At 45.9% G+C, this 27,830-nt stretch overlaps 1 long non-coding RNA gene across 1 annotated transcript; it reads right to left on the reverse strand.

Moving 5' to 3' along the window:
- Positions 1-8,975: 8,975 nt before the first annotated feature.
- On the reverse strand, positions 8,976-27,317 carry LOC308594433. The gene is made up of 3 exons (XR_014011475.1): positions 26,904-27,317; positions 17,488-17,578; positions 8,976-9,142 (listed from the first exon to the last, which is right to left on the reverse strand). It is a non-coding gene; the product is annotated as an uncharacterized lncRNA (long non-coding RNA).
- Between the last annotated feature and the right edge of the window lie 513 nt (positions 27,318-27,830).

Below are 27,830 nucleotides of genomic sequence, written 5' to 3' on the forward strand. Positions count from 1 at the left end.
ATTTTAGACGACACGGTTGAAGCCTGGGAAAGAGGCCTGGGAAAAGGAAGACCCGTTTCCTTGTCCACCTTAGGCTTGGTTAAGGATTGGTTGTGGCTCGGAGAAAAACAGGCAGCTCTGATGACTCGAGGGTTGCTCAGTCCATGGCCTGACTTGCCCTGTCACATGCACCTTGCTAGCAGTGGCTGAGGCTGTGACTGTATCAGGGCCACACCAGATAGGATGGTGCGCCGGTGGGTGCCCAGGGCGTGCCGACATAACCGCAGCGTGCGCATGTGATGTCAGCATGCCCTGCGGCGTGATGTCATTTGTGCATGTTCTGGCAAGCTGGTGATCTGATGCATGCATGCTCCACGGTTTGCATGTTCCATCAAGTAGAACCTGGGGGAGAGGTCTTCACTGAATATTTGTGGGTTCCTGGGCCCCCACAGCCCGGCATAGGTGGTGCCTATGATCCCTGACCATTGGCTGTCCTGGCTGATAGAAGGAGGAGACCAGGAACATCTGAGTTTCCCTGTTCCTGTCCCATGCCACAGACAGGATGAAATTCTTTTCTGGGAAGGCTCTCAGGAAAGGAACTAGACCAGCGGTTCTCTTAAGGAACGAGGCCAGTAGTTCTCAAAGGCTGTGGCATTTCAACGCAGTATGGTATAGTATAGTAGCAAAACAATTCTTTTCATTTGCAGACTCTTTCCAAAATGAGAGCAAGAGCAAGGTTTCCTTGTGTTGATGAGGAGACTAGTGTTTCAAATTAAAAGGTAAAGGTAAAGGGACCCCTGACCATTAGCTCCAGTCGGTAACGACTCTGGGGGTTGTGGCGCTCATCTCACTTTATTGGCCAGCATGACTAAGCCGCTTCTGGTGAACCAGAGCAGTGCACAGAAACACCGTTTACCTTCCCACCAGAGCGGTACCTATTTATCTACTTGCAGTTTGACGTGCTTTCGAACTGCTAGGTTGGCAGGAGCAGGGACCGAACAACGGGAGCTCACCCCGTCGCGGGGTTTCAAATTAGACCTACTATAAATATAATATAAATCTATTAAATTTATATTACATAAATGTAAATATACATGCGAAAGCAAGCTCACATCCTGGTGTGACAGGAGAGGGTGACGAATGTGACGGGGAGATTCAAGGACAATCAAAGAAACATTTAAATATTTCAGTGTCATATAGTATTGTCTTAAAATACCAGTATGTCTTTTTATTTGCAGAATATGGAAATATGTCTTTTCAAAACCAGAGCAGGAGCATCGAGGGATACTGAGGGCAACCCTAATTGTGATCGAGAATTGCCATTCAAACTGAGTGCTGGAGAATTGCATGAGCTATTCTTCTACAGTTCTCCACAACATATTATTGTAAACAGGGATTTCCAACTCCGAAAAAGATGAAAAATCAGAAAAGAGAAAGGCTTCTTTGTGCTGATGAGGAGAAGGGTTCACCTAAGTCTCAAATTAGACCTAATATAAATAAGATTACCGAGCAAAATCAAGCTCACACCTCACACGGAGTTTTTATACATATTTAAAATATATATGTAAGAGGCTCATCTTTAATTATATTTTGGGAATGATTCATGTTCTTTTGTAGCTGCATCATCAGACTTTATTGGGCAGCCAAATGCAGGTTGTAGCCAAAAATAAACAAATGAAAAACAGACAGGTCTCAAATACATATTTTTATATACTTTCTGAATGTCCCATAATCGTATGGTGAAGTAATTGTGCTCTGTGTTATAAATCAAGCACGGCTAGGAGTCATTTCTTTTTGCTTCCCAATGTATCCCTTATCAATTAAAAAAAAAATTCAGTGTGGCACAAGCAAAGTGTGGCCCAGAAAATAAAAGGTTTGAGAAGCGCTAAACTAGAACCATATTCCTGCATGGATGGCTTATAACACAAGAATGGATATCCAAGAGCAGTTTGACAGTGAAATGGATGACCTTGGAAAGGGGTGGAATCTTCTTCATGGGAGGGTTTTGAAGCTGGGTGGAGATTCTTCAGCAGCAATTCCTGCATTTCTGGAGCTTGGACTAGATCCCTATGACTCTGTGCAATCAGACCGTTGGTCCATCTGGCTCAAGGAAAGCTTGGAAGATGCTACATTAGGTCCTTGTTTCTTGTAGGGTTTGGTACACAAGCAAACAGATCAGCAGGGTTTGAAAAGAGTGTTGACAAGACTGATGGGAGGCAGGCCTGCCGGTGCCTGCTAGTCGTCGCGTTCAAAAATAGAACCTCCATGTCCAGAAGCACTGTATCTCATGGGGACCAGATGCTGGGGAGCCAGAAAAAGCAAGAGGTTGAGAAACACACATATTTTTTTCTCTCAATAAGATCTGTATTGTTTTAACTTTAGTATTGTTGTTGTTTCTTATTACTTACCCCGCCTATCTGGCTGGGTTTCCCTAGCCACTCTGGGTGGCTCCCAACAGAATATTGAAAATAAAATCAAACATTAAAAACTTCCCTAAACAGGGCTGCCTTCAGATGTCTTCTAAAAGTCAGATAGTTGTTTATTTCCTTGACATCTGCTGGGAGTGCGTTCCACAGGGCAGGTGCCACTACCGAGAAGGCCCTCTGCCTGGTTCCCTGTAACTTGGCTTCTTGCAGCGAGGGAACCGCCAGAAGGCCCTCGGGAGATGGACCCAGGTGTCCGGGCTGGAAGATGGGGGTGGAGACGCTCCTTCAGATATACTGGACCGAGGCCGTTTAGGGCTTTAAAAGTCAGCACCAACACTTTGAATTGTGCTTGGAAACATACTGGGAGCCAATGTAGGTCTTTCAGGACCAGTGTGCTATGGTCTCGGCGGCCACTCCCAGTCACCAGTCGAGCTGCCGCATTCTGGATTAGCTAATGCCTTGAACTGGTAGCCCACTGGCAGCCCTTGCAGTGTCCTATGTGCTTTGAACCCACCTTGCAGCTCCAAATAGCTAAGGCAACCACATTCGGCACTGGCTGCTGCCTCCAAACCATCTATGTACACAGGCAGAGAGAGAGAAAATGTGTTACTGCAGGTGGTTCTGCTCCTCAGAATTTTAAACTCGGTCAATACTCCACATCCAAGCAATTTCCTGCCTCGTGAAAACACCAGGAGGTTTAATTAGCGTTCACAAGCCGTTAGGCTTCCTCTGGAAATGGACATCCCAGGAGTTCAAAGTGTTAATAATTAGAGCCCAGGTCCTTTCCGCTTTCCTGATCCTTCAGTGACCTCCTAGCCTCATTTGGGCTTCATATGCAGTTATCTTCAGAGCGGCTTAGAATCCTAGAATTGTAGAGTTGGAAGGGACCCTGACGGTCATCTAGTCCAACCCCCCTTGCAATGCAGGAATCTCAGCTAAAGCATCCATGATTAAGCAGAGATTGGATGGCCATCTGTCAGGGATGCTTTAGTTGAGATTCCTGCATTGCAAGGGGGGTTGGGCTAGATGACCGCTGGGTCCCTTCCAACTCTACAATTCGGTGCATCTGTGACAGGTGGCTTTTAACCCTTACTTTTAATCCTGAACAAAAGGCACTTACCTGTGCAGCAGAATAAGAAAGGGATGGGATGGTAGAGTCCAGGTAGGGGCCAGAATGGGCTGCCACCTACAGATCAGAGTCTTAGCCAGTTGCTCCACTGTGTAAAACTAAGAGATCGGTGAATCTGCTGTTTCTAATCTTAAATTTCAATTCAACACATTTCCACACCAGTTTGCAAAAATAAATTTAACATCTTTCTCTAGATATCCGGGGGGGGGGGGCGTGGGTTGCATGCGGTTTTGCATAATGCACCCATTTCTGCAAGCCGTTTCCCATAATATAATAATAATAATAATAATAATAATAATAATAATAATAATAATAATAACAACAACAACAACAACAACAACAACAACAACAACAACAACAATAATAATAATAATAATAATAATAATAATAATAATAATAATAATAATAATTTGTTATTTATACCCCGCCCATCTGGCTGAGTTTCCCCAGCCACTCTGGGCGGCTCCCAATCAGTGTTAAAAACAGTACAGCGTTACATATTAAAAACTTCCCTGAACAGGGCTGCCTTAAGATGTCTTCTGAATGTCAGGTAATTATTTATCTCTTTGACATCTGATGAGAGGGCGTTCCACAGGGCGGGCGCCACTACCGAGAAGGCCCTCTGTCTGGTTCCCTGTAGCCTCACTTCTCGCAATGAGGGAACCGCCAGAAGGCCCTCAGCGCTGGACCTCAACGTCCGGGCAGAATGATGGGTTGGAGACGCTCCTTCAGGTATACAGGACCGAGGCCGTTTAGGGCTTTAAAGGTCAGCACCAACACTTTGAATCGTGCTTGGAAACGTACTGGGAGCCAATGCACATTGTGATGCTGTTTTCAACAATCATTTGAACATTTCCTTTGGAAAACAGAGGGAATCAAACAGTTTCTACATCTCAGGGGTGCAGCAATACAACTGCTAGCGCATTTACAAAGCTAAGCAGGGTCCAGTATGATTTCAAATTGGATGGGGGACCAACTGCGTGTTGAGATTCCTGCATTGCAGGGGATTGGGCTAGATGACCCTCAGGTCCCTTCCAACTCTACAATTCTAGGATGCCATGATTCTATACAGCAAGGACAGGGAGCCTGAGGCCCTTTGGGTGTTATTGGCCTAGACCTCCTACCATCCCTAACCATTGGCCATGCTGGCTATGGCTGATGGGAGTTGGAGTCCAGCAACACCTGGAGGATCCACACTCAGAACCAAGTATAACCAAGCTTCATAGCAGTATCAAACTGGCTATCATTGGAGACCATATACTGGGCTAGAGAGACCACTGATCAGATCAGGCAGGGCTCTTTTTGCATCCACCGGCGCGTGTTTTTTTTGCAAAACATCTCACCTTAAAGCACCCATTTCCTGTGAACTGGAAAAATTGCAGGGAAGATTATTTTTAATCTTGACAGCCAAAGAGCTCGCAGAAATATGCCATGGAAACGAATAGTAAACATTATATTGCATCCCACATTGGGTAGACACCTTCCCATAGTCTAAGTTTAGGTATGTTAACTAATAAGAATGCAGAATTTAGGAAACGGCAAGCAGACCAATGGGGAGATGAGTTTCTCCATTTGGGGAAAGGAGAAGCACACAAATAAACAAACAAAAAATGGGTAAGGGCCTGGTGACTTTAAAAGCATATTTGCATTCAGTGTTCAGGTTTTATTACATGCAAATGAGGAGGCTGGTTATTGGGATTGTGGCAGTTGTGGAAGGGAAACATAGCCCTGCCATGATGCAGAAGAAAATCCCTTCTTCCAAGCTAATATTTGCATTGGCAGCCACAGTGGTGGTGGGATTTGCTCTCAATGCAAATATGTACTTACTTAACTTACTTAAGGGTTTTATAGCTCGTGTTCTGCTATATGCCTCAAAGCAGTTTACGGGGGAGGTGGGATGCACAGAATGAAACAGGCAATATCTGAAATTAAAATCGTAGACTGGAGCAGAAAGCTGGAACGACTGGTGCAAAGGCTGGATTACTGCTGTTCCCTCTCTGCGGGGCTACCCTGGGGGGTGCAGCGGGTGCAAAATGCAGCAATTGGACCACAAATTGGGACAGCATATCACCCCACTGCTGAAAGAATTGTCAACTAGCTACCGAGCTAAGTTCAAGTACTGGTTTTGGCTTACAATGCCATCCATAGCTTTGGATACCTAAAAGATCGTCCTAAATCTTCTTCTTCTTCTTCTTTCTTCTTCTTCTTCTTCGGCGATCACTCATAGCTGAGGAAGATTGTCTTCCATGAACACGGTCTTAACAGTGAGTCTGTAAGTGACTGTGGAGGCCAATTCTGGATCCACACGTCCTTCCACAGTGGGGACATAGCTTTCTGGGCGGGGGTTGATCACGGTGAGGGTTTGCCAGACATGCCTTCCTCTTAGTGTGTTTCTCCCTTTCGTCCTGAGTTCGAGTGTCTTCAAAGCCCATGACACCTTTGGTAAAGGCTGTTCTCCAATTGGAGTTCTCGCAGGTCAGTGTTTTCCAATTGTCAGTGTTTATAGTACATTTTTTTAGATTTGCCTTGAGAGAGTCTTTAAACCTCCTTTGTTGACCTCCAGCATTACACTTTCCATTTTTAAGTTCAGAATAGACTACTTGCTTTGGAAGATGATCATCAGGCATCCGCACAACATGACCAGTCCAACAAAGTTGATGTTGAAGAATCATTGCTTTGACACTGGTGATTTTTGTTTCTTCCAGTGCACAGGCATTAGTTCGCCTGTCTTCCCAAGTGATGTGTAAAAACATTTGGAGACACCGTTGATGAAATCTTTCGAGGAGTTGGAGATGACGTTTATAAGTGGTCCATGTTTCACAAGCATATAGTAAGGTTGGTAGTACAATAGCTTTGTAAACAAGCATTTTGGGTTCCCTGCAAATGTCCCACTTGCTGACTTTGCAGGAGGGCCTCTTGCAGATACCGTCTTATCTGGTGGCAGGTGGAGGGTTTGAATTTCCAGGTGGGCGAGAGTACCAGAGTGGGAGTGTACCCCACATTGTTTAAGACAAGTGAACAACACAAGCAACGCTGACACCAAACTCTACATACATTAAACATAATAGAAACACCGCCACCCGACCGCACCCCTATCCATCTTCCCTCTCTCCACCCCCTTTCTTTTTTCTTTTTTCTTTTCTTCTCCCCCTAATGCATCAACAAATGAAACGGATTTGTAAAAATGTTACATGGGGGGAAAAATACGAGGCACTACACTTCTGTAAAACAAGAAAATCCTGAATAAAATATATATTAAATCTCAAAAAAACCACAAAAAACACATCTACATGAAACCGCTGGGTGGGGTTATCTGCAGGTTCAGAGTACGTTGTCAGCAATATGCTAATGACACTCAGCTCTTTCTCCTTTACATCTGCAGGTGAGGCAGTGGAAGTGCTGGACCAGTGTCTTGCCTCGGTAATGGACAGGATGAGAGCCAACAAACTGAAGCTCAATCCAGATTAGACTGAGGCACTGTTAGTGGGTACTTCCCTAGACCAGATGTCTGGGAGATCACCTGCTCTTGATGGGGTTGCACTTTCCCTGAAGGAGCCGGTTCATAGCTTGGGGATACTCCTGGATCCTTTGCTGTTGCTTGAGGCTCAGGTGGCCTCAGCGGCCCAGAATGCCTTCCATCAGCTTCGACTGGTGACCCAGCTACTCCCCTATCTGGACAGGGATAGCCTACTGTTGTCTATGCTCTGGTAACCTCAAGGTTAGATTACTGCAATGGGTTATACGTAGGGCTGCCTCTGAAGGCGGTTCGGAAACTTCAGTCGGTGCAGAATTCAGCGGCCAGGTTGCTCACTGGAGCAAGATGGTTTGAGCATCTTACACCGATCCTGGTCCAACTGCACTGGCTACTGATTAGTTTCCGGGCTCAATTCAAAGTGCTGGTTTTGACCTATAAAGCCTTAAACGGCTCAGGACTGCAGTACCTCAAGGACCACCACTTTCCATATGAACCTACCTGGACCCTGAGATCATCTTCCAAGGCCCTTCTTCATGTGCCTCCTCCTTGAGAGGTCCAGAGGGTCAGTGGTGCAGCGTGGGGGGTGCAGGGGGGCCGGCCGCACCGGGCGCAACATCTGGGGGTTAGGGTTAGGGGGCGCAAATCCACAGGTTAGGGGGCGCAAATTACTTGCCTTGCCCCGGGTACTGACAACCCACGCTACGCCACTGCGCAAATCCACGGGTTAGGAGGCGCAAATCCACGGATTAGGGGGCACAAATTACTTGCCTTGCCCCGGGTACTGACAACCCACGCTACGCCACTGCAGAGGGTGGCAACACAAGAACAGGGCCTTCTCTGCAGTGGCTCCCCATCTGTGGAATGCTCTTCCCAGGGAAGTTTGTCTGGTGCCTTCATTATACACCTTTAGGCACCAGGCAAAAATGTTCTTTTTTAACCAGGCCTTTGGTTGACTTAATCAACATCCCATACCCTTTTAAAATGTGGCTCTTTTTTGGGGGGGGGTTATTCTTGGGTTATTGTTTTTATTTTTATTTTATATCCTTTCATGTGAACCACCCTGAGACCTCTGGGTATAGGGCGGTATATAAATTCAATAAATAATAAATAATAAATTGGAGTATGCAGGGGGCTGGAGTAGATGACCCTCGGGGTCCCTTCCAACTATACAGTTCTATGATTCTATGGAAGGTGTAATAAATGAAAATCTGGTCTTATTCCCTTATGGGGGACACAAGAGCCCTTATAGAGTCCTTTGTAGGTTCTCCATCAGTCAGAGAAAAGAACAGAGGCCAGCCAGAGAATATTGAGAAGCAAAGCAGCTCGTAAGCCTGATCTTCATTGAACTGTTGCAACAGGGTGCTCCCCTCACACTCAAGAGAAAGAGGAGGACCCAGAACAAAGGTGTGCCCGCTCTTATGTAGACATTTTAAATTGCCCGCCCTGGAGTCCAAGACCACCCCCAGAAACATCATACCTACATCACAGAAAGGGAGGTCTACAGCAGAAATCCGAGTGCGTTGTTTACCTCCTGTCGTTGTTTATCTCCTGTCTGGCAGATTACCTGTTAATGCTTACTTAATTGGATACCCTGGGGAGCCTGGCCAGTCTTTTGTAGTGACAAATACTTCGTTCCTGAGCCAGGTCACAGGCTCACCCTATTCATACACAGATATACCCTTAAGACAGGTTTTGTGAATGAAAAGACAATGGGGAAGCCTTTCCATTTTCCAGAGAAAACATTTGTTCAGTTTGGGAGCCAAAATGGCTCCAGGACTGCTTTCCTGTGCTGCTTCAGACATGTGGTTTATATATTTATGTATGTGTTTGCTTGGTACATTTATGAACATTTATTATATATATAAGACCTTAAATTTTTTTATTTCAAAGAAACAGCCCCTGTTTGCACACGGAGTTCCTGGCATTCCCCAGACTCCAAGAGTTATTAACGAAAGGGATCTCTGGCACCCACAAACTGTTCCCTTGACTTTCTTTTCTGTTATCTGGGCGACATTCCACAGCCAAGCAACTCTCCTGGGCAGTCTCTTATCAACCGGCTCAAGGGCCTGATAAAACACTCCCTCCAAGGCACTGCCATGCTCAACCTCTCAGCCGGCTTCCTGGGCTTTCTTCCTGTTTGGATTAAAAATAAAAGCCCAGCTGAGAAAGCACAATAACTCCTCGCACAGTCCGGAGAAACTGCTTTGCAGCCATTGCAGCTTCCAGGCACAAAGGTTGCTTTGTGGGAACGAAGGAGAGAACCTTCCCCGAGACAAAAGGAGACTTTCTTACCCAGAAAATCTGGCCCAGGAAAATTGGCTTCCAGGTGGAGAAATCAAAATTAGAAACAGAACTGTAAGAACCCAATGCTAAGAATTTGTCAAGAATGTATAACTTGCTGCTGAAATGGAATACACAAGATGAAACAGTTAAATCAGCTATGATTAAGTGGGCACAGGACATTGGTCATAACATTATGTTTGCTGACTGGGAATGGTTGTGGACCACCGGTATAAAATTTACGGCATGTAATGCCTTAAAGGAAAATATTATGAAAATGATCTATAGGTGGTACATGACCCCAGTCAAGCTAGCAAAAATTTATCATTTGCCTGACAATATATGTTGGAAGTGTAAAGAAACTGAAGGTACTTTCTATCACCTTTGGTGGACATGCCCGAAGATTAAGGCTTTCTGGGAAATGATATATAATGAAATGAAAAAGGTACTTAAATGTACTTTCCCTAAGAAACCAGAGGCCTTTCTCTTGGGCATTGTCGGCCAATTGGTGTCAAAGAAAGACAGAAATTTTTTTATGTACGCTACTACAGCAGCAAGAATACTTATCACAAAGCATTGGAAATCTCAAGATCTACCCACTCTGGAAGAATGGCAGATGAAGGTGATAGACTATATGACACTGGCTGAAATGACCGGCAGAATCCGTGATCAGGGGAAAGAGACGGCGGATGAAGATTGGAAGAAATTCAAAATTTATCTTAAGAAATACTACAAAATTGACGAATGCTAAAATGTTGAGGTTTTTAGAAAGAAAAGGAGATTACAGCGACAAAAGATTAAGTAAAAGAAAAGAATAAATAAGGGACAAATTTGATAAAATTAAGTTTAGGATTTGCTGAAATAATTTTGGAAATTGGGATGTAGAAAGGGGAGGTTTGGGGGAGTCAGAGAAGTGAGGTTTATGAAAAAAGGATATGAAATTATACATGTTTGTTTGTTTCTTTGTTTGTATTGTCTATAAAAAGTTTTGTAAAACCAATAAAAAATATTTTTTTAAAAAAACAGAAAATCTGGCCCAGGCGACAGAGGCTCTCCTTATGCGCCCCCAAGCAAGTCCCACACAGCCGAGACCCCAGGCTCAGACCACGTGAAGTGGCTCGGTCGCACTAATGGGCACTTCATGCAGGACAAGGCTATCAGTGGCAACTGGGCGTGATGGTTGTGAGACTGCGTTATTTTAACAAGATATAGGAAGCTGCTTTATGCCACTGGGCTACAGTCCTTTCCTCTGCTTGTATTCAGCATCTAGGAACCAGAGCATTACCGTGGTACCTCAGGTTAAGAACTTAAATCGTTCTGGTGGTCCGTTCTTAATCTGAAACTGTTCTTAACCTGAAGACCACTTTAGCTAATGGGGCCTCCCACTGCCGCCCTGCCACCGCCGCACAATTTCTGTTCTCATCCTTGTTAACGGAGAAATCTGAGGGCTCCCTTGGACAAAAAAACAAGGACACCAGCCAGGAATACCAGAGCAAAACAGCAGCCAGTAGGCTTGGTCTTTACTGAAGACTGTCACAACAGGACTCCCACCTGCCACCAGGTGAAACAAAATGGAAGCCCAGAACAAAAGAAGACCCCAACTTTTATTAGTTGCTAATCCCCCAAGCTACACCCCTAGAACTACATCACAACTACATCATTGACACATCACAAAAAGGAGGGGTTAAGGGAGGAGTTGTGGAGGTAAACCTGAGTATCTTGTCACCTGGCTGGTTCCTCCTTTCCCCCTCCCCATGAGTCATTTCCAGAGGACAAAGGGGAGTTGGCAGTTTCCTACCCCCAGAGGGAAGATCTGATCATTGTCCTTTGTTCCAGTCCATGTTGAATCCACTCCCATATGCAAGTCCTTTGTGACCTTGATGGTCTTCTGTCTGGGACCATCAAGGTTGTCAAGCCAACTGGGTAGGGTTCCTGAGTACGTGTTGGTACACTTAAGGGATTATGGCCGTCCAGTATCAAACTGTCCCCCTTTGATAGTCCATCCTTCATGGAGCAAAATAAAAGTGGACCGGTGTAAATCCGATGTACGGTTGATTTACTATGAATTTATAACAGAAACGTCGCATATGACATGTGTGAGTGTGTGTGTGTTGTGTTTGTACAAACTGAATGATTGGGGGGGGGGGGGGTTCCTGCAACATCCTGAAGCAAAGTTCTTAACCCGAGGTACTATTTCTGGGTTAGAATCATAGAATCATAGAATCATAGAATCATAGAATCATAGAGTTGGAAGAGACTACAAGGGCCATCGAGTCCAACCCCCTGCCAAGCAGGAAACACCATCAGAGCACTCCTGACATATGGTTGTCAAGCCTCTGCTTAAAGACCTCCAAAGTAGGAGACTCCACCACACTCCTTGGCAGCAAATTCCACTGTCGAACAGCTCTTACTGTCAGGAAGTTCTTCCTAATGTTTAGGTGGAATCTTCTTTCTTGTAGTTTGGATCCATTGGTCCGTGTCCGCTTCTCTGGAGCAGCAGAAAACAACCTTTCTCCCTCCTCTATGTGACATCCTTTTATATATTTGAACATGGCTATCATATCACCCCTTAACCTCCTCTTCTCCAGGCTAAACATGCCCAGCTCCCTTAGCCGTTCCTCATAAGGCATCGTTTCCAGGCCTTTGACCATTTTGGTTGCCCTCCTCTGGACACGTTCCAGTTTGTCAGTGTCCTTCTTGAATTGTGGTGCCCAGAACTGGACACAGTACTCCAGGTGAGGTCTGACCAGAGCAGAATACAGTGGCACTATTACTTCCCTTGATCTAGATGCTATACTCCTATTGATGCATCCCAGAATTGCATTGGCTTTTTTAGCTGTCGCGTCACACTGTTGGCTCATGTCAAGTTTGTGGTCAACCAAGACTCCTAGATCCTTTTCACATGTACTGCTCTCAAGCCAGGTGTCCCCCATCTTGTATTTGTGCCTCTCATTTTTTTCCCCCAAGTGCAATACTTTACATTTCTCCCTGTTAAAATTCATCTTGTTTGTTTTTGCCCAGTTCTCTAATTTGTCAAGGTCATTTTGAAGTGTGATCCTGTCCTCTGGGGTGTTAGCCACCCCTCCCAGTTTGGTGTCATCTGCAAATTTGATCAGGATGCCCTTGAGTCCATCATCCAAGTCATTGATAAAGATGTTGAATAAGACCGGGCCCAAGACAGAACCCTGTGGCACCCCACTAGTCACTCTTCTCCAGGATGAAGAGGAACCATTGATGAGCACCCTTTGGGTTCGGTCAGTCAGCCAGTTACAAATCCACTGAGTGGTAGCATAGTCAAGACCGCATTTTACCAGCTTCTTTACAAGAATATCATGGGGCACCTTGTCAAATGCCTTGCTGAAATCAAGGTAGGCTACATCCACTGCGTTCCCTTCATCTACCAGGCTTGTAATTCTGTCAAAAAACAAGATCAGGTTAGTCTGACATGACTTATTTTTCAGAAATCCATGCTGACTATTGGTAATCACAGCATTCCTTTCTAGGTGCTCACAGACTGTTTGCTTAATGATCTGCTCCATATAGACATTGAGAGTCCCCAGATAATTCAACATTCAGTCTGTGAGCACTTAGAAAAAGATGCTGTGATCAATAAGGTCCAGACGAATCTTGTCTCTTTTTATCCTTTCTTTTTTTTTGATGGGGTTACAAGCTTGGTGGATGAGGGGAATGCTGTGGACATAGTGTGTCTTGATTTCAGTAAGGCTTTTGACAAAGTCCCCCATAATATTCTCACGAAGCTGGTAAAATGTGGGTTGAACGAGGTAGCTGTTAGGTGGATTGGTAGCTGGTTGGATAACCAAAGAGTACTCATTAATGGTTCCTCGTCATCCTGGAAAAAAGTGACAAGTGGGATACCACAGGGTTCTGTCCTGGGCCCGTGGTTGTTCAACGTCTTTATAAATGACCTGGATGAAGGATTTGAGGGGATGCTCAACAGATTTGCAGTTGACATCAAACTGGGAAGGGCAGCTAATGCCACAGAAGACAGAATCAGAATTTAAAATGACTGTAACAGATTGGAGAACTGGGCAAAAGCTAACAACATGAATTTCAATAGGAACAAATGTTAACGTTCTGCACTTAGGCAGGAAGAACTAGCTGCACAAATATAAGATGGGGGACACCTGGCTTACTAGCAGTACATGTGCAAAGGATTTAGGGGTCTAAGTAGGCCACAAGCTTAAGATGAGTCTACAGTATGAAGCAGCAACAAGCAAACAAACAAAGCTAATGCTATTCTAGATAAAGGTAAAGGGACCCCTGACCATTAGGTCCAGTCGTGACTGACTCTGGGGTTGCGGCGCTCATCTCGCTTTATTGGCCGAGGGAGCTGGCGTACAGCTTCCGTGTCATGTGGCCAGCATGACTAAGCCGCTTCTAGCGAACTAGAGCAGCGCACGGAAACGCCGTTTACCTTCCCGCCGGAGTGGTACCTGTTTATCTACTAGCACTTTGACGTGCTTTTGAACTGCTAGGTTGGCAGGAGCAGGGACTGAGCAACAGGAACTCACCCTGTCACGGGGATTCGAACCGCCGACCTTCTGACCGGCAAGTCCTAGGCTCTGTGGTCTAACCCACAGCGCCACCTGTGTCCCTAATGCTATTCTAGGCTTTATCAAAAGAAGTATAGTGTCCAGATCAAGAGAAGTAATAGTCCTACTTATTCTGCCTTGGTCAGACCATATGTGGAGTCCTGTGTTCAGTTCTGGGCACCACAGTTTCAGAAGGATGCTGACAAGCTGAAAGGTGAGCAGAGGAGGGCAACCAAGATGATCAAGGGTCTGGAAACTAAGCCTTATGAGGAACGGTTGAAGGAGTTGAGTCTGTTGAGCATTGGAAAGAGGAGACTGAGAGGAGATATGATCGCCATCTTCAAATATCTCAAGGGCTGTCACATGGAAGAGGGAGCAAGCTTGTTTTCTCCTGCTCTGGAGGGAAGGACTCAAACCAGTGTCTTCAAGCTACAAGAAGGGATATTCCGATTAAACATCAGGAAGAACTTATTGACAGTAAGAGCTTTTCGACCGTGGGATGGAAGGTGGTGGACTCTCCTTCCTACAAGGTTTTCCAGCAGAGGTTAGAAAGCCATCTTTGAGGGATGCTCTAGCTGAGATTCCTGCATTGTAGAGGGTTAGACTAGATGACCCTTGATGTCCCTTCCAATTCTACGATTCTATGATTTTTTCCCCTTTTCTGGCACCTCAGTAATCTTCCATGCTCTGCTGCGTCACAGATCTCGAAGCCAGATCCTTTCGAAATCCTAGCCAGACAGTAACTAAATCAGCTGGTAATTTGTTTGCTCAGCATGCTGCCAGGCCACATGAGTGTAACTTTAGATGGTTTCCAGTTTAAACAGCAAAGAATACATATGTAAAAGGAAGAAAAAGGAACTCCCAATTATATATCTTAAGTGAACTTTATGAGCTAACAAAAACAACATTAAAAGATGTTGAACTTTCAGGGTGAGGGTGCGAGAAATCCATTTCTAGACTTAGAAGGTAATCTCTTAAAAGTTTCACTCGTTTATTTGCAAGGGCTAGTGACCGCATATCTAATCCTGACCCCTAGCGGCCATAACTAAGTATTTCGTTAAAACCTCATTCTTTCTGACACATAGGAGTCTCTGGGCTTAAATTTTGCTGTCTCGCTCCTGACAACCCTACAGCCACTGATTTGCCACGGGGTCAAGTTCAAGGTGCTAATCTTGGCAGGTAAAGCCCTATTGTGGCTGCTGCCCATTGAGAGTGGCATAGCCGCACTCAAGGAGGCTAACAGTAGGGGGAGCCAGAGGCTATAATAGGCAGGGGCAACTAAATCTAGATTTGTCCCCATCCTTTTGAGTTCTACGACTAGCAGAGGGCAGACCCAGCAGGGTTGGCATGCCCCATTCTGCCGCTTGAGGGCTGCCCTGCTGCTGCTGCCCCAACACTGTCACTGGAGAAACAGTGCCAGCATCATGCACTCCATGAGCTCCCACAAGATTTCGACACCACTTTTCTGCCTTCTCATAAGTGAGGCGGGTCTGAGACTGAGAATGGTGGGGCCCTGCCCCACTGGGACAAAACAGAAAAGACTCCACTGTTAGGGATTGACATCCTGCTGTTTCTCCAGCCCCAGAGAATAATAATAATAATAATAATAATAATAATAATAATAATAATAATAATTCTTTATACCCCACCCATCTGGCTGGGTTTCCCCAGCCACTCTGAGTAGCTCCCAACAGAATATTAAAAATAGAATCAAACATTAAAAACTTCCCTAAACAGGGCTGCCTTCAGATGTCTTCTAAAAGTCAGGTACAGTGGTACCTCTACTTACGGACGTGATCCATTCGGGGGTGCCATTCGTACCCCAAAAAGTCTGTAAGTAGAGCGCCGCTTCTGCGCATGCACATGATGTGATAGAGCGCTCCTTCACATGCACAAAGTGCGCAGATCGCTCCTGTGCATGCGCGAAGCGGCAAACCCGGAAGTAAACACTTATGGGGTTGCCGCGTTCATAACCAGAAAAAACATGTGAACCTAACGCAACGTGAACCTAACGCAACTAGAGGTATGACTGTATTTCCTTGACATCTGATAGGAGGGCATTCCAAAGGGCAGGCGCCACTACCGAGAAGGCCCTGTGCCTGGCTCCCTGTAACCTCACTTCTTGCATGGAGGGAACCGCCAGAAGGCCCTCGGAGGTGGACCTCAGTGTCTGGGCTGAACGATGGGGGTGGAGACGCTCCTTCAGGTATACTGGGCCCAGGCCGTTTAGGGCTTTAAAGGTCAGCACCAACAGGGAGCAAATGCGAGAAGTGTTTTGATTCCTCCATCAGCATACATGGCCAGCGGTGGGTGTGCTTGGCTTAGCAGGTTGTGGATTTCATGAGCCTGAGGTAAAGAGAAGCTAGGATTTCAGCCCGATGAGGTTCCCCAGGTTCTCAGATCCACAAAGCCTGAATACAGCAGAAACCACAACCTCCTACACACTCCCTTGAGCTTAACCCCCTCCTCCCCACCCACTTCTGATTTAAACATGAAAGCAGCATGGTCTGATTCAAAAGCAAAAGGTCAGGAACCACCTAGGTGTCTACTGTTTTTATCCCCCCAGAACATCCAGGAAAACTTTTCCCATTTTGGTCGTATCTTTGAGCAGCTGGGTTTTGTAAGTCTGAAGAGAAGATTGTCGCTATTACGAAATTGGGAATCCTCCCCAGAACATCACGACGGTGCAATTGTACAAATTCTGCTCTTCAAAAGTTCTCGGCTGAAAATGCATTTGCATGAAGAGATACGCCCCATAAGAGTAAATCAAGCTTCTTTTCGCAAGTGTATTTTGAGCCATCTTAACAGGACACCCGCAGGCCGGTCACAACAAGCGAACCACCTTCCGTCTCTTAAGTCGTCGCAGTCTCGCCTTACATCCCATGACCCGGGTTCAAGTTTCTTGGCTGCTCCCTCTGAGATCTAAAGAATCAGCGTTGGGGTGGATCGGACGACGCAGAGGATGGAAACATTCCCATAGTTGATGTAGGGGTCTTGTAAATGTGATGTGGAGAATAAATATAACCCTCTGCAATCAGGGAGGAGATCGTTGGGCAGAGATCAGAAAGAGATCCTGATTCATTACCTCAGATCTTCCTACTGCAGCTGTTATGTGAGGGCTGAAGATCACCCAGGCTTCTAGCTGGTCACTGAGAGGACAGGATGTTGGACTAGGTGGGTCTTGGGTCTGATCCAGCATCCAGCTCTGGTGGGTATCTGGTTGGCAGCCTTTCTTGGCCTCTGCTGTGTGCTTTCATCATATGGGGGGGGCGGTTCTTGGGGTCCCCACTATCTCTGTTAACAGTATTCCCCACTCTTCTGCAGAAAAGGATAGATGCAGAGTGAGAATCGGCTGATTGGCCAATTTCAGTTTCTTTCAGTTTTTCGTTTCCTGCCCGAGCATTCAGTTCCCCACATTTCCACACTTATTTGCGAATTTTTCAATTCTGAACGAAAATGTGCCAGCACTTTACTGCGAATTTCTCCTAGCACGCACATTTTTGACGCAATTTTGCCAAATATACTGGGTTTCCATCTGGGGGTTTGTTTGGGTTTTTTGCACAAATATTGCATTTTTATGCAGACTTCATATGCACCCTGCCACCTGGGCATTAAGGTGTCTCTTTGTCACTCTCCTGCACAAACCTTGGCTTGGCGGCGGCGGCTGTTGTTGTTGTTGTTGAGGCAGCTGCTGCCGTTGTTCTAGGATATCCTGTCCTGAGAGAAAGGACCATGTCTGTGCAAAGAGAGGAGAACAGAGGAAGGAGGACAGTGATTGTATTCCAAAACTAAATCATCCCATGGGATTTGATTCTTTAGTAGGAGCTGGGGAAACATAAGGGCTCCCCCCTCCATTCCCTTTCTTGGTTCCCACCTAGTGCCGGATTTAAGTATAAGCAAAACATGTTGTAGCTTAGGGCCCCACTCTCTTGGGGGCCCAAAAAAAATATTAAAGGGAAAAAACCTGGATGTACATTTCGAAAATATAAGATTAAAAAAACCCAAATAAAATAAAACCTACATACAGCAACAGTGTTTTGTGTTGTGTAGGCTCCTATGATGTAAGTAATGGGCCCCGCCTGCTAGCCTGCTCCCTAAAATATCACTGGTTTGCTCATTTCTATATATAGGGTACCTAAATTCTGCATGTATGCAGAGTATATGTATGTATGCATGTATGTATAGAAATGAGAGCTGGACCATCAAGAAGGCTGATCGCCGAAGAATTGATGCTTCTGAATTATGGTGCTGGAGGAGACTCTTGAGAGTCCCATGGACTGCAAGAAGATCCAACCTCTCCATTCTGAAGGAAATCAGCCCTGAGTGCTCACTGGAAGGACAGATCCTGAAGCTGAGGCTCCAATACTTTGGCCACCTCATGAGAAGAGAAGACTCCCTGGAAAAGACCCTGATGTTGGCACAAGGAGAAGGGGACGACAGAGGACGAGATGGTTGGACAGTGTTCTCGAAGCTACAAACATGAGTTTGACCAAACTATGGAGGGGGGCAGTGGAAGACAGGAGTGCCTGGCGTGCTCTGGTCCATGGGGTCACGAAGAGTTGGACACGACTAAATGACTAAACAACAACAACAAATTCTGCATGGACTGGTTGCATGGCCACATGTACAAATGGCTTTAGATACCTATTAGGTCCATAAATTAGCATATAGCATATATTCAACACAAAAAAGCAACAATTTGTTGTTGACAAAGGACAGCTGGACATATAAAGGGCCCCATTGCCTTCAGTAGCTTGGGACCTCATCAAACCAAAATCCAGCCCTGTTCCCACCCCACTAAAGGTGCTGGTGAACGTTCCACCTCCATGTTGTTTCTTGAATGTAAGAACAGCCTTGCTGGTTTTGACCCACAGCCTTGGGGAGAAACCGAAGAGAGTTGCAAACCCCATTACCCTAAAGTTGCTCATGACTGCAGGACATGGTGCCGGCCCTTACATTGGCCAGGACTCGGGCGGCACAGAAATGTGGCACGTGAAATGGTAACAACAGAAGCCCCCCCCCCCCAAATAAAAGAAAGACTCTGTTTGTGTATGCCACTACTAGGGCAGCCCAAACTTCTGCTTTCACAAAAATGGAGAACGGCCTTTCAAGATGTTGGAATGTGTGGAGTTAGCGGGTCTGACTAGAAAGACAAGAGAACAAGATGATCAAGAATACAAAAATGCTTGTAAAGTATTTTAGGAATCAGCATAAACAAGTGAACAGATTAACAGGACTTGAATAAATTCAGCAGTAGGAGACAAAGAGTAAGAAAAGAAGAATTTGGTAACTTAGAATACGCCGAAGAGAGGGAAAATAAAAGAAACCAGGAAGGAGAGGAAGGCAAGTCCTTGTGCGTTTTGCTTTTTGTCCTTATTTTTTTGCAATTTCTTTCTTAGAATCATAGAATCATAGAGTTGGAAGAGACCACAAGGGCCATCGAGTCCAACCCCCTGCCAAGCAGGAAAACCCCCTGCCAAGTCCTTTTTGAATAATATGCAAAAACACTATTATTACTACTACTACTACTATCATTATTATTTTAAAAGAACAAATGTAGCAAGTGGGCATGTTGCAGATCTCCCCGATACCGTTGGCTTTTCCTGCTTCGGATGAACTAAATTCCTCAGCTGACCACCAGAGGACAGCCAAGCACCACTTTTTCATTTAGCACCTTTCGCATTCACACACTTGGCTTTGCAAAGCGACGGCTCTGTAAGGTAGTCCAGTGACGTTGTCTGCATAATAATGTAACTGGGTGGGGTATGGTGAACCTGAGGACTGAAGACTTATGGAGCAGAAGTGCCCTGCAGCTGCCCAGGACTCAGTTTCAACTCACCTGTCACCCCCTGAGTAGGAGGAGCTTAACCCATTGCTTTCCAGAGTCCTTCTGCTTGCCTCCAGAAAACTAGCTCTCAACACTCAGGCCATCATATTTTCAAGGCTGGGCTATACATGCTTGATGCTCTGAGGCTTAAGATGGAACCATCACCATGGCCTATCTTCACGTGCATATAGTGGTAACAAAGAAAGTCCAGAGCAACCTAATATTGGGAATGCTCTGTTTATTATTATTATTATTAATGATCCTTCAACATCAACTTCGTTGGACTGGTCATGTTGTTTGGATGCCTGATTATTGTCTTCCAAAGCAACTACTCTATTCCAAACTTAAAAATGGAAAGCTTAATGCCGGTGGTCAACAAAAGAGGTTTAAAGACTCTCTCAAAGCAAATATAAATATAAATGTAGCATAAACACCAACAATTGGGAAACACTGGCCTACGAGCGCTCCAATTGGAGAACAGCCTTTGCCAAAAGTGTTATGGGTTTTGAAGACACTCGAACTCAGGACACAAGGGAGAAATGTGCTAAGAGGAGGACACGCTTGGCAAATCCACACCGTGATCAACTCCCACCCGGAAACCAATGTCCCCACTGTGGAAGGACGTGTGGATCCAGAATTGGCCTCCACAGTCACTTACGGACTCACTTTTAAAACCGTGTTTATGGAAGGCAATCTTACTCGGATACGAGTGATCACCAAAGAGAGAGAAGAGACTTAATATTTAATACACTCATCTAGAGCACACATGGCTCTCTTGAAAAGTAGGCACCAAGACTCAGTAAAAAGTACATTTAGAACTGCCCCATAGTGGAGATTTAAATAGGGTTGTCATACATCTGGGAATTCCTGGACATGTCCTATTTGGGGGGTCCTGCATGCTTTTCCGGGGGGAATTTTACATTTTAAAGCAAATGTTCTGGATTTAGGGTTTTTATAAAAAAAAAAATGTTTTGTTTATTTATGCATTTATTTATTTTGTGCATGGGTGGTTCTTGGGCTCGGTGGCATATTTTCTGGATTTTTACCTTTTGAAATATGGCAACCTTAGATTTAAGCCATCTGTTAAGCAGAGAATATTGGGGAATGCATTAATGAAGTACACTGTGTAGACCAGGAACCGTATGTGGCAACCTCAGGCTTTGAGAAGAAACCTCCCTCCTTCAGAAAGAAGCTCTTTCCCCAACCTTTTCTGGTTCATCTTGCTGTTAGGGGGAGGGCCATAGCTCACGCATAGAGCATCTCCCTTGGGTGCAAAAGATCCCAGGTAGGCCTGCGAATATATCCCCCATCTGGAATTCTGGGACTCGGCTAGACTGGAAAAGAAAAAGTGTCTTGTATATGTGAATGGCTCTGTGGTCTAAAGCACAGAGCCTAGGGCTTGCCAATCAGAAGGCGGTTTGAATCCCTGCGGCGGGGTGAGCGCCCGTTGCCCTGTCCCAGCTCCTGCCAACCTAGCAGTTCGAAAGCACGTCAAAGTGCAAGTAGATAAATAGGTACCGCTCTGGCGGGAAGGTAAACGGCGTTTCCGTGCGCCATTCTGGTTCACCAGAAGTAGCTTAGTCATGCTGGCCACATGACCCGGAAGCTGTACGCCGGCTCCCTCGGCCAATAAAGCGAGATGAGCACCGCAACCCCAGAGTCGGCCACGACTGGACCTAATGGTCAGGGGTCCCTTTACCTTTATATGCGATATAACACTGTGCCGCCAGATGGTGCTGCATTGTCCCGTTTCCCCCCCTACTGGATTTCTGTTTAATATTACACCAAGTTTAAGTGAAACGCTTCTTTGATGTGTCTAGATCCAGCCCTGGAGGGGTGCTGAAAATCAGTGCCAATAATCCTGAGCAGATACAGTATTGGTCTTTATAAGGTCCGTATGCTTAAAGCTATGGTTTTCCCAGTAGTGATGTATGGAAGCGAGAGCTGGACCATAAAGAAGGCTGATCGCCGAAGAATTGGTGCTTTTGAATTATGGTGCTGGAGGAGACTCTTGAGAGTCCCATGGACTGCAAGAAGATCAAACCTATGCATTCTGTAGGAAATCAGCCCTGAGTGCTCACTGGAAGGACAGATCGTGAAGCTGAGGCTCCAATACTTTGGCCTCATGAGAAGAGAAGAGAAGAGAAGAGAAGGGAAGAGAAGAGAAGAGAAGAGAAGAGAAGAGAAGAGAAGAGAAGAGAAGAGAAGAGAAGAGAAGAGAAGAGAAAGATGGAGAGCACAAGGAGAAGGGGACGATGGAGGACGAGATGGTGGAACAGTGTTCTCAAAGCTATGAACATGAGTTTGACCAAACTGCGGGAGGCAGTGGAAGACAGGAGTGCCTGGCGTGCTCTGGTCCAGGGGGTCACGAAGAGTCGGACACGACTAAACGACTAAACAATAACAACAAAGGCAGTTTATGAAAGTTCATTATGCTTTTTTGCTTCCTCCCCCCCCCCTGCAAGTAAACAAAATCCCATAATATTCCTTCCCCCAGCCCTTTGGCTCACTAGAAGAGCTACTCTCAAGAGGTTTCTCCTGTGATGGGGCTGAAGAAGCCTTGCAGGAGCAAGACGTGAATGTTTCTCTGATCTGCCTGGCTGAGCATCTCACGTCTTTTCTGCTGAGTCATTTCTTAAAGCGGCTCAAGATGGGATTTCCTACATTCCCCAATAACATCAGAGCGGAAAAAGACTGGGAGAGAGACCGCCCTGCCTCAAGGCCTCCAGAAAAATATCTGGTACTTGGGATCTTTTCTCTCTGCAGAGCCCTCTCCAAATTTTCAGCTGCCCAGAGTGGCTGGGGAAACCCAGCCAGTTGGGCGGGGTATAAATATATTATTATTATTATTATTATTATTATTATTATTATTATTATTAGCAAAAAAAATAATCCCCAGTTGCACAGCCTTGTGCAAAATTCCTTAAGCACTTCACAGTGAACAGCTACACCGTCAGAGCTGAGTCCTACCCCAGATGAAGGCCAGGGGAGAGACGTAGCTCTGTGGCAGAACATCTGCTTGGCTTGCAGACGGTCTCAGACTCAATAGCAAACATCTCTTGCCTAAAACCCTGGAGATCTCAAGGCGGTTCACAGCAACAAAATGCAAGATAAAGGGCAATGGGGCCATGGTATTGTGCAATCTGGCAAACAGTGTTATTGGAAAAAACGGTTGCAAAACTGAAAAGTAGCAAGAGGCCAAAAGAAACACAACCATTTTAATGCAGTTTTGTGTGATTTTATTGATCATAACGGTAAAAAGGTAAAGGACCCCTGGACGGTTAAGTCCAGCCAAAGGTGACTACGGGGTTGCGGCGCTCATCTCGCTTTCAGGCTGAGGGAGTCGGCGTTTGTCCACAGACGGCTTTCCAGGTCATGTGGCCAGCAGGACTAAACCGCTTCTGGCACAACAGGACCCCGTGACGGAAGCCAGAGCACACAGAAACGCTGTTTACCTTCCCGCCACAGCGGTACCTATTTGTCTACTTGCACTGGTGTGCTTTCGAACTGCTAGGTTGGCAGGAGCTGGGCCTGAGCAACGGGAGCTCACCCCGTCATGGGGATTCAAACCACCGACCTTCTGATTGGCAAGCCAAAGAGACTCAGTGGCTTAGACCATAGCACCCCCATAGTCACCTTTGACTGGACTTAAAAATCCAGGGGTCCTTTACCTTATTGGTTATACAAATAATGTGGCATACGGTGGAACAGGGCCTATAATTCACAGGACAGTTTGGCATGCGTGAAGTATAGGTTTTCATTTTTCATTTTCTCCCTTGCTCCCTATAGATTAAAATTGTTATTGATACAAAAGACCTTTTACTAATGGTTAGCAATCTGAGCATACACCTTCTTATCATTTCATATCCCCAATAGCTATGATATATAAACTTTAACACGACTTTGTTAATATCTTCAGAAACACTTATCTGAGCGTAAAGTGTTGATTTATTTTAACTCTCATTTTGTGTAATGTTTGCATGCTGTATGTCTGAATGTCATGAACGAAAGTATATTTTAAAAGAATAATAATAAAGGGGGGGGAATGCAAGGCAAAAGCAGAGGTTAAGCCCAGCTGGAGCAGGGGATGGGAAGTATCTCTGTGCAAGTCCCCAAAGAGCTGCTGCCATGCAATCCTTTGCTAGAGATATGCTAAGAGGCAGTATCTTGTGTTTAAAGAGGAAAGTGTAGTGGGCAAGGAACCTGCTGTGCCCCATCATGGCCAGCAGGTGGCAACAGGGCTCTGGGATGGATCCTGCGCTCTCCAGACAGCCATCTCTTGAGTTGCATGCATGACACCAGCTTCTTACATAAGTGTAATGCCCGTCTCCCCACCCACTTGCCATCACTTTTTCACAAGTCGGATCGGTTACATTATGTAACAGATAAATTCAAGTGTTTCAAGTTGCAGATAGCAAGGGGGGGGTAGGTCAGACTGGCTTAGGTAACCGTGAGAAATGAATTACCGTATTTCTTGATCTATAAGACTCACTTTTCCCCTCCTAAAAAGTAAGGGGAAATGTGTGTGCGTCTTATGGAGCGAATGCAGGCTGCGCAGCTATCCCAGAAGCCAGAACAGCAAGAGGGATTGCTGCTTTAACTGCGCAGCGATCCCTCTTGCTCTTCTGGCTTCTGAGATTCAGAATATTTTTTTTTCTTGTTTTCCTCCTCCAAAAACTAGGTGCGTCTTGTGGTCTGCTGCGTCTTATAGAGCGGAAAATACGGTACGTGGGGGGGGGGGACAGAGAAAGGGGTTGCTGGACACCTTGCCTCTGAGGTTGCCAACTTTTCCCCCTAGCAGGGTTCCTGCACTTTTAACAGCTGCCCTACTATGTGGAGCAGCTGCTGTTAAGCAGCACTGGAGCCCTTCTGGGAAGAAAAAGTTGGCAACCTTGCTCAAGCCTTCAGCCTCCAACATTGCTTTATTTACTTGCTTGCTCGTTTAGTTTGCCCTGGGATCTTTCGCAGGGAGAAGCTCATTGCTCCTATCCTGCGCTCAGGACAGGCGAAGAGGCTGGGCAATCCAGTCTTGGCATCCAATGAACCGTGGGGCACGTTCAAGGGGTACGTTCCAAAGAACAGGGAGAGGAATGAAATATACCGTATTTTTCGCTCTATAACACGCACCCGACCATAACACGCACGTAGTTTTTAGAGGAGGAAAATCCGTAGGCATGCCACCCGTAGGCATTTCCTCCATAACACGCACAGACATTTCCTCTTACTTTCTAGGAGGAAAAAAGTGAGTGTTATGGTGCAAAAAATACGGTACTCAGAGTCGATTGTGGATTTCATGCTCTTTATTCAGCTCAGAGTAGTGAGGAATGGAAGTTCCCCCGAAATGTCTGCTTTATATACATCCTTTACACAATGGGCCCCACGTGATTGGCTAATTCTGGGATTCTCCTGTAGGCCAATCAGGTTGCGGATTCACTTCCACCCAGAGTTGGATTGCTCCTGCAGACCAATCAGAGTGCTGCATTCTGGATCCTATTGTTCTGGGACCAATCAGACAGCTGCATTCTATATCCTATTTTTCTAGGACCATTCCGTCGCTTGGCTTCACAGTCAGGAGTTGGCAGCCCCTGTGCCATCTATCGGCGAAAGCCTGGCTGAGTGCTCAAACGCAGCTTGCCTTCGCGTCGCTCCTCACTCCTCTGCCAGCTCCCAGCAGAACAGCGGAAGAAAGCACGTAACCTGCAGCACGTCGACGCCCTTATTATATAATGGCTTTGAATTTCAACCAAGAACCAACCAAGCCACTGTTGGAGTCTTGCCATTCGCAAGCAGATCAGCTGGGGTTTTAAAAGAGTGTTAACAAGACTGATGGGAGGCAGGGCTGCCGGTGCCTGCTAGTCACCGCGTTCAAAAATAGAGCCTCCATTTCCAGAACCAGTGTACCTCGTGGGGACCAGATACTGGGGAGCCAAACAACAAGAGGTCGAGAAACACTCATATTTCTTTCTCAATAAGATCTGTACTGTTTTAACTTCAAGATTATTATTATTAATCATAATAATACTCCGCCCATCTGGCTGCGTTTCCACTCTGGGCGACTCCCAACAGAATATTAAAAACACAAGAAAACATCAAACATTAAAAACTTCCCTAAACAGGGCTGCCTTCAGATAATAATAATAATAATTTATTATTTATACCCGCCCACTTGGCTGGATTTCTCCAGCTACTCTGGGCAGCTTCCAACAAAATATTAAAATACAATAGTCCTTCAAATATTAAATGCTTCCCTGAACAGATGTCTTCTAAAAGTCAGATAGTTGTTTATTTCCTTGACATCTGATGGGAGGGCGTTCCACAGGGCGGGCGCCACCACCGAGAAGGCCCTCTGCCTGGTTCCCTGTAACTTGGCTTCTCACAGGGAGGGAACCGCCAGAAGGCCCTCGGAGCTGGACCTCAGTGTCCGAGTTGAACAATGGGGGTGGAGACGCTCCTTCAGGCATACTGGGCTGAGGCCATTTAGGGCTTTAAAGGTCAACACAAACACTTTGAATTGTGCTCAGAAATGTCCTGGGAGCCAATGAAGGTCTTTCAGGACCGGTGTTATGTGGTCTCGGCGGCCGCCCCCAGTCACCAGTCTAGCTGCCGCATTCTAGATTAATTGTAGTTTCTGGGTCACCTTCAAGGGTAGCCCCACATAGAGTGCATTGCAGTAGTCCAAGCGGGAGATAACCAGAGCATGCACCACTCTGGCCAGACAGTCTGCAGAACATGTACAAACAGTGGTACATAGCCAACCCAGTTACAGAATTCCTGCATAAATCATGATTCTATAAAAATATGTGAATTGCTTTGTTTTGAGTGCCCTTGCAGTGCTTCACCTCTCTATGTCCCATCATACGAAGAAGGTGGGGTGAGAACGTGATCCCCTTTATTTACATGATCTACACATAAACAAACCTCTCCATTCTGGCCACCTCATGAGAAGAGAAGACTCCCTGGAAAAGACCCTGATGTTGAGAAAGATGGAGGGCAAAAGGCGAAGGCGACGACAGAGGACAAGATGGTTGGATAGTGTTCTTGAAGCTACCAGCATGAGTTTGACCAAACTGCGGGAGGCAGTGGAAGACAGGAGTGCCTGGCGTGCTCTGGTCCAGGGGGTCACGAAGAGTCGGACATGACTAAACGACTAAACAACAACACACACAAACCACAAATTTATATTTTCCCAGTCCTTAATGACCTGGGCTCCTACACAACTCTCTAACCAACCAACCTGGAAATGGGAGCGGTAATTTCTCCCAGCGGTGAACCCGCCTGGTGCTATCAAGCCTTTGTTACTTCACTTTGCTTCCCCGCAACGTGACGCCGGATCCACGTGGATTATGTAATGCATTCATCCTCTCGAAAGGGAATTGGGAAATGTCAGAGGTGATTCCGCGAGGAGATACGGAGCTCTTCGGTGGTGGAAATTCTTCTCTGCAGAGCTGGAAAAAACGCCACGCCTGTTGCGAGGCAGAACAACTTGGGCCCAGGATGGAATGTGCTGATGGATAGCATGTCTGAACGTGTGCTGAGTCAGACAAAGAGGCTTGCGCACGCATTCGGTTTTGGTTTCTGCCATTGCATAAAACTGACACTTGTCTTCCGGGTTTATTCACAGCCGGCTATGGAAAGGTCACCTCAGAGAGGAAATGCATGTTGGACACTTTCCTCCTTGGATGGGGAAGCTGAGGGCAGTGGAGGTCTACTGATACATTGGTGCACCAATCCACTCACCAACCATAGAATCATCATAGCAAAATCATAGCTTTCTCCCAATTGAAGTGCAGAGTTTTTGAGGACCGGGACATTCGCAGGGAAACCAAAATGCTTGTTTACAAAGCTATTGTACTACCAACCTTACTGTATGCTTGTGAAACATGGACCACTTATAAACGCCATCTATGAGAGTCAGTGTGGTGTAGTGGTTAAGAGTGGTGGACTCGTAATCTGGTGAACAGGGTTCGATTCCCCGCTCCTCCACATGCAGCTGCTGGGTGACCTTGGGCTAGTCACACTTCTCTGAAGTCTCTCAGCCTCACTCACCTCACAGAGTGTCTGTTGTGGGGGAGGAAGGGAAAGGAGAATGTTAGCCACTTTGAGACTCCTTTGGGTAGTGATAAAGCGGGATATCAAATCCAAACTCTTCTTCTTCAACTCC

The sequence above is a fragment of the Podarcis bocagei genome (assembly GCF_964188305.1).
Source record: "Podarcis bocagei genome assembly, chromosome: 9".
NCBI classification, from domain to species: Eukaryota; Metazoa; Chordata; class Lepidosauria; order Squamata; family Lacertidae; genus Podarcis; species Podarcis bocagei.